An 8,015-nucleotide genomic window follows, 5' to 3' on the forward strand; every position below is an offset into this window, starting at 1 on the left:
TGGTGACATTAAAGACACTACACGGTCAAGAATTAGTATACCAGTATTGATTAACTGATGAATTTTTTGTTTCTTTATGGGATGTTACTCGGCTTACATGATAATTCGCCCACTTTTTGCACTTATGTAACTGCTTCGAGAAAAAAATAAGCTTTACATAAAATTCGCACCCAGCGTTTAAAGAGTTAGCGTCGACGTTTTCGATACAAGAAGTTAAGTTTTCAGTAAGCCGAATAGTTACAGTGTTATTTTACACACCTGCTTCCTCCCACATATTGTTTCCAATGGAAACTCATTTAAAGCTTCTGAAAGCTCTACCCTGAAAAAAGCTTTATTCATTGTGCAACAATATTAGTCAAGTGAGATCCCCATAAATTATAACAGAAATGTGATGGATTGTAACTCTTGCCATTTAATGTACGCAACACGGTGCACCAAACCGAACTCTGTTTATCTTAGTTGTGCAACAGAAAAAATAGATAAAAGAGTCAACGGTCATGGCTATGACGTCAGACACGATAACAGCATTTCGGCCGATCATTTTAAATGAAACGGCTCTAAATTTAAAGAACATCTGAAAGTAAACATTCTCAGAAAATGTTCTGATGCCACTATTTTTAGTCCTCAAAATGCCTGGGAATAAATAAATTTGCGAATGACTATCGACATAGCCTGTACGAACAAACAATGTCACAAAAGAATTCTATCATATTTACTCAGAACTTTTTTGCTGTGCTCTCGTTCTTTTCTCTTTTCTTATTTTTTTTTTCGTTCTTCCTTTGTTACAAGTTATAAATAAACGGAAATTGATGACGGTGTTGTTTTCGTAAAGGAACGTAGAATATTTTAAATCTCTTCATTTCTGCACACTTTTCATTTTTAACCTGAAAAATACATATTCACTCGGAATATTTATCTCAACAGAGTGATTCTCCATCGTATCGTGCACTTCTTGTAGTAACAATAAGAGCATCACAGCAAACCACAGCACATACTACCCAAGGCGCACAGAGCTGCGCTCGGTAGTGAAGTGAAAGCACGTTATAAAAATAAAACTACTGAACAATAATAATAATAATGGATAATACTGTTGATTATAACGAGGATGTAGAGGATGACAATAGTAAAGAGGATGACGACGATGATGATGCTAATGATGATATCGAACGAACGATTACGTACTCGGTATTGAAGCTTAGACGATTATTGTGGAACGGTGCTCAATAATTTATTGATGAAGTTTAACGAAAGAATACTGATCTCGGCTGCGCAAGGGAACATTTAGAGAATATACAGTGGTGACGAAGAAAAAAAAATAGGTAAAAAGCTGTTAAATTTTTAATGGATATGTAATGAGTTTAAATGTGATTGGATTTTTACAGAATGATCCTTACACAGACTCGCCAAAAAATATTGAACCAAGAATTCTTAACAGGTGAGAACGACATTTCGTCCACGTGGCTCTATTTGTGAGCTATATGAGTTTTCGTCCTAAATTGATTCTTAAAGGCCAATGATATTCATTATTGCAAACTGACTGCCATTTCAACTGTGTTGTTACGTTGTTTCTCTTAGGGTCAAACCTAGTTTCCAAATGCATGACAGCCATTAATACTAAGCCTCTTTCTTAGCTATATCCTCATACTATGAAAGGGGACTGAAATTTCTAACAAGTCAATTGTATATGGACACTTTCCGAAATTTATGTTTATAGTAAATATAATTGATTTGTTTCAGTTTATGATGAAAAGTATTCTAACTATTCACATCAGGTAAAGTTTATGAGTATTTAGTACGTTCGAGTAATTTAAACAATAGAGTTCCCATTGTGTGAAATTAAATTTTTGATTCTAGTAAACCGAGCATGGGAATAATTCTCTTGTGGTCTGTATACAGAGACACATCCGCAAGTATATTGATCCTCAGTGACATTGCACTAGAGAAACATCAGTAACGGACACAAGATTAAATGTATTTATCAGTCACCTTACGCATTCCAACTAAACAGTTTTCTTTAAACCGAAACACTCTTTTCAAAAATATAACCAACACATATACACTTAGATAAATACACGCACATAGATAATAATGTTTGTGTGGGGGCGTGTCTATTTCTCCACCCAAACTTTCATTTTATGTGATAATTGCCTTCTCCATTGGCACCACTTGAGTGGTACATCTCGATGTTTTAATATTCTACGCCAACACTCAAGTTTTAAATTTTGTTTCGCCCATTCTCTCATGTTCTCTGTCACGCACTTACACACACACACACACACACACACTCTCTCTCTCTCTCTCTCTCTCTCTCTCTCTCTCCAGCTTTTTGTTATTCTTCTTTTTTACACTGGAGCTGCTGTCAAATTCATTTATTTTCTCCCTCTGCATTTGATTGTTTTCATACATGTTCCAGTTTCTCCACTTTCTCTCTGCCTATTATGTTCCTCTTTGTCTCTACTTCTCTAATTCTCTCAATGGTCTCTTTTACTTCTTGTTTCCGTTTATTTCTGTCCTGTTTTATTAAAAGTATTCCAAAAACTGTTATCCCTGGAAATGAAGCAGTAATGCGCCAGATTTAGCGAGGTGCTTAGTATGTCGAGTTTCCAAATCTGATGGTATACAAGTCTTCGACGTCTCATTATAACTGATTTAATTAAGCAGGTTGCCAAATTTCGGGTGTGTCTGTTTAAATCATGGCTACGAGTGAATATACTGTTCCCATTAATAAGTGATTTGTTAAAAGTGACGCATCACTACTGTCAGAGAAGGATGTTGCTTATTTATGGGCAGCCTCTTCTGTAAGTGTAAGTACTCTTGTAGGTGTATAAACAAATGAACATCAGCTGTAAGGAAAACAAATAGATATTGCTACCAATAATTCATCTTCAAGTAGACGTGAGACCCGACATCAAAATGAACTACCACACAGGCTGCAGATAAATAGCTGAAACTCCGGGCGAGAGACAAGCAGATCTCCAATAGCAGTTCGTTGAACGGATAACAGATAGACATTAGGAAACCTTTCAAAATAGGTATACCAGGCTAAATTCCATTTTCTAGATACATCCAAAATTTGGTCACAGTGTGATATTGACAAGGCGAGGATAATTGTCTATGTTCATTCCTATCCAAGACATTTGCTGCTCACATTGTCGTAATATTCTTCAAATCAGTGAATAAATGGTAATTTATCTTCCTACGATGTCTAGTTACAATTTCCGCTTTGAATATATAAAACAACTGCAAGAGCTCTACCCATTTCTGTCAGACAATGCATCAGTAGCGATAAGACATTTTAAATATTTCTGAGTGGAAAAAGATACCCTTATATACAACATTTGAAATGTGTTTACTTCAGTAAATCAATTACTGGAAAGTGAATTCAAAGTTCCAGCTGAGTCTGTTGTATCCATTTGTAAAATCGTTGCAGCGGCCTCGGATGCAGCACTGTAATTACTAATGCATATACCACAACGAAATGGAAATTAAGACTTGAAGTTGTTCCTGTCGAAGTGTCACTTGTCACTGCCATTGTAATATAGTATGCTGCACATTCAGTCAACAACAGTATATTCATTAATTGCAATTCGATTATCCTCAACCGATGCATTTAATTTACACTTGGATTGCTTGTTTATAATGTCTATACTATGTAATAACGTCAAAAGGCCTTCCGAAGTATTTCAAACAACCAAAACAAAAATCTTTTTCGTAATATTACTGTACGATTAAAATGCTCTGTGCCATTAAATTCATTTCAAATTTAGCTAATGTATCAACTCTATCCCCAATATTCTGGTATTGGTATAGATTGCATATATAGCAACTGCAATGCCATCGACAAGTTCATGTATAAATACAGTCACGAAATCAGAAATATGACTTCTCTCCGATTAATCATAGGGAAGCCAATAATTTATAAACATATACGCTGTGGTATGAATATCAAATATTCCTCACAATGAACCCAAATATACTACAGATCTAAAAGCATTCTATTCCGCTGCCCTCTTAAAAATATGAGAACAAAGTGGATTTATTTTCCTTGCTTCATTTGGTGGATATTCTTATTCAGTTAATTGCTAACCCCGGTCGATCAAGACATAGCTACTGCAGTTGTTTATTTTACGTACTGCCAGCTCATTCTTTTCTGGAGGTCATGCAGAAAATTAGATTTCCCAATATCACTTCAACGGTGTAATATTAATGCACCAGACAATTCCAAATGCTAGTCTATGACGAATGGACAATAGCAGAACAGAAAAATCCGGAGGATATGCCAAGAAATTACAGTGATTGTGTGACAATGGGTCAGAGATGGTGTTGCCATATGGCTTCCGTTGCAACATGCTATTTTCCCAACATGATGATAAACTGATGAAATTTGTGCTTATCTCCGATCAAAACTGCTTTAGATTAAATTGTTCAAATTCTTTACAAATATGAGACACAATACAATTCGAGATGGATGTTCTGAACACTTTACCAAAGATTTAATCTAGTTACTGAAGTAAGTTTTCTTCTCCTATGAGATTGTTTGGTTCCTGAAATGTTGGTAATATTACAACTAATCTGCTGTGGTCAACTTTGCCTTTCACCGTTTCCACTCTCTATAAAATAAGTACCAGTTGCGCACTGGAGTTGAAGAAACAGACTTAACCTCTCATACAACAATGCTGGCCTTGTGCCAAAATTCGAAAGCAACCTCATGCTTTACACACACCAATGCTGACACAACGTTTGGGAATATGACTGCATGACATCCAGTAAGAAGTATGTTGGTACTACGTAACAAAATAACTTGAAAGTGGCCGACTGTAGCCAGTAGTAAACTGAACAGAAATGTTTTCCGCGATCTCCTATGTCTATCAAGGGAGATAATTCTATCTATTTAGTGGTCTATATAAAAAGATAGAATAGAATGCTCCTAGACCTCGAGTGTATTTGAGCTCATGAATATCTAACTAAATACAAGTAAGTATAGAAGAGGAAAAAGCAAATAAATTAGCATTGAATGTGTTTTCGAATCATCCATGTCACTGATTAATCCATATAACTGTGGATGACTGTTGCAGCCATTATCGTAAATTGTTGCACAAATCAAATGACACAGATATGTATTATGAAACGTGATACGTTACTCCCTAGAAATTTTAAATGCATTGCAAACAACGTCTACTGCGATACAAACTTCAACTTATAAACGGACAACCAGTAGTACTTACACCATACTCCTTAAAATCTAATATTATATCTACGAGTGTGTGTAGAAAGGTTCCTGGCTTTGGTTAAAAGAAAATACTGGAGGATCAATTAATTATGATTTAATTCAATATATTCCCTTTTAAAATTTACATATTCATTCAAGCAGGTCTTCAATTTTTTCTAAGCTTTTAAAAACATCTTGGAACGTTGGGCCTCCAGCCAGGCCTCTGTAACAGCGATCACTTCCGAACCAGAGTGATATTTTGCCCCCTTGAGATGTTTCTTCAGTTCTGGAAAGAGGTGATAATCGGAGCGGGCACGGCAGGAGAGTAAGATGGGTGGTCTACCAAATCGAAGCCAAAGACGTGCATTTTCCGTAGACTTTCATGAGCTTTATTTGCTAGTGCACTGTCCTGCAAAGCGGGAAAATACGGCTTACATTTCGATGGTGTGTCTTCTTCAAAGTTTCACGCAGTTCGTCCAACAGAGAATAGTATTCTGCATTGATCGTGCAACATTGGCAGGTGTTTCATGAAGAGTACGCCGTCTTTGTCCCAGAACAATGAAGGCAGAAACTTTGCAGCTGATTTCTGAGTCCGAAATATCTCGAGTCGCAGTGAACCATTGTGGTATCACTCCAGTGATTGCTGATTGATTTAGGGATCATAAAGCCACAATTCCCCCATGGTGACTAGACGAGCCTCTGCCGCGGCTAACCGGTCCTAAATCACTTTTTCTTCTCACTGGGATGCGCTTTCATCTGCGTTCAAGCTTTTCAGCACCCATTTTTTTGAAAAGCTTACTCATGACTAGGTTGTGGATAATGTGGCCAGAAATCTCGTAGGAAATACTCAGAGTTTCAGTTATGACTCGAGTTGAAATCTGTCGGTCGCCGAGAAGCATGACGTGCATAGCGTCGGCTCTTTTCTCTGCGGTCGCGATAATTGACCGTCATGAACGGGGTTCGTCTGTGACCTCTAAATGACCAATACGAAACTTGACACCCAGATTTTTACTGTACAGTAGGATACGGGCAGCCATCCTTCAAGACTTTCTTCATTTCACCATGCATTTCCGACCCTCCTTTCCCTTACAAAAAAGAGGACCTACAGGAACCCCTGCGTTATTGTTGTTCCAAAATCCGCTGTAAAAGCTGACATCATGTGTTAAATCTGCAAAAAAAAAAAAAAAACAGAAAGTCATATGGTATATCATGCGTTTTCACTTATCTTGTCCTAAATATTTGCTCTACTTTTCCTGTAAAGGTGACATCTCCACTCTTTCGCCATACCATTAAAGTCAGGAAATTTTCAGCACCCCTTCGTATTTGGTCCTAATATTTGGATGCAATTTTTACTACGATTATTATAAATAATATGCAATTACTCTTTAAACTCCAGTAATAAAGAAAAATGATACGTTGTCACTATTTATATGGCCATAACTATCAGCAGATTGCAAATTTATTGGGATGACCCAATAACGTCTTTATACGCACTTCTGATGGTAAAAGAAAGCTTCTGAGGAACTAACATGTCAATGTTAAAAATTATGTAAGTTGCGAAAGATTCTTAATAGCAAATTAAATGACGATCGCTACTGATAATTGTATTGCTGCATGTAGTAATGATCGCAAATAAGCAGCTCAGATTGGATACTCCAGCGTCTACATGTCAAACAAATAAGCTTATATTCTTGCGTAAAGAAATATGACATGTAAATACGTTTTAGAAATGTTTTTTGTTTCAGAATTAAATGTATCTCAACCACTTATGTATACTTCTATGATACGCTCGAAAGCGATGTATCAGGTTTACATAATGAAAATTATGAAATATGCTCTTAATATGTCACATCTATCAGTAGCACAATGAATTAGATAGAGCATTTCAATATACGTGACAGACGTCTATGCATTTTCCGTATGGAAGCAGTGCTAATGTCTATAGATTATATATATATATTAAGATGATTTTGAGGCAATATTCATATTATAGTTTATGTGTGTCTGAATGTATATGCCAAAGGAAGGATATTTAAAATGTACATCAAATATAACCGAAAGAAAGGATTACTTCAATTTGAAATTACTTAAATTTGGAAAGACAGGAATAAATACATTTCTAATGTATAAAAAAAAATCGAAAACAAGTAAAAAATGATTATATGTACACAGATGTATTGTGAATCACGTTCTTAAAATGCTATAATCATGCATTTCTTTCGAGAAAAGAAAATGAAGAACTTAACAAAACCAAATTTTTTTATAGAAAAATGGAAACTGTGCTGTTTCCTTTAATTCAATATCATTTCGTGTTTTTTTTTCTGTAATTTATTTTCTTTCTTTGTCTTCAAAAATAACAACCCATAAAACAGAAAAAAATATCAGAGACCATCTTTTTTCACCATGATCCACCAACGAGTTAATGAGATCGTTTTCATTCAGGATATAAAAATCTATGCAGGTATTTTGAGAGTTCACGTAATATATATATATATGTATATATATGCGGGTATATATACCTACATATATGTGTGGATATATATATATATATATATACATGTGTATATATGTGTATTTATATATGTACATACATATATATGTATATATATATATGTACGTATCTACATACATATGCATACTTATATATATAGACACACATATATTCATACATATTTATACTTATACATTCATACATACTCATATATATACACACGCATATATAAATGCATACATGTACGTACATATATATATACACTTATACATATATATATATATATATATACACGCATATGTATATATATATATA

Source organism: Octopus bimaculoides, chromosome 6 (assembly GCF_001194135.2).
Source record: "Octopus bimaculoides isolate UCB-OBI-ISO-001 chromosome 6, ASM119413v2, whole genome shotgun sequence".
In the NCBI taxonomy this organism is placed as follows: domain Eukaryota; kingdom Metazoa; phylum Mollusca; class Cephalopoda; order Octopoda; family Octopodidae; genus Octopus; species Octopus bimaculoides.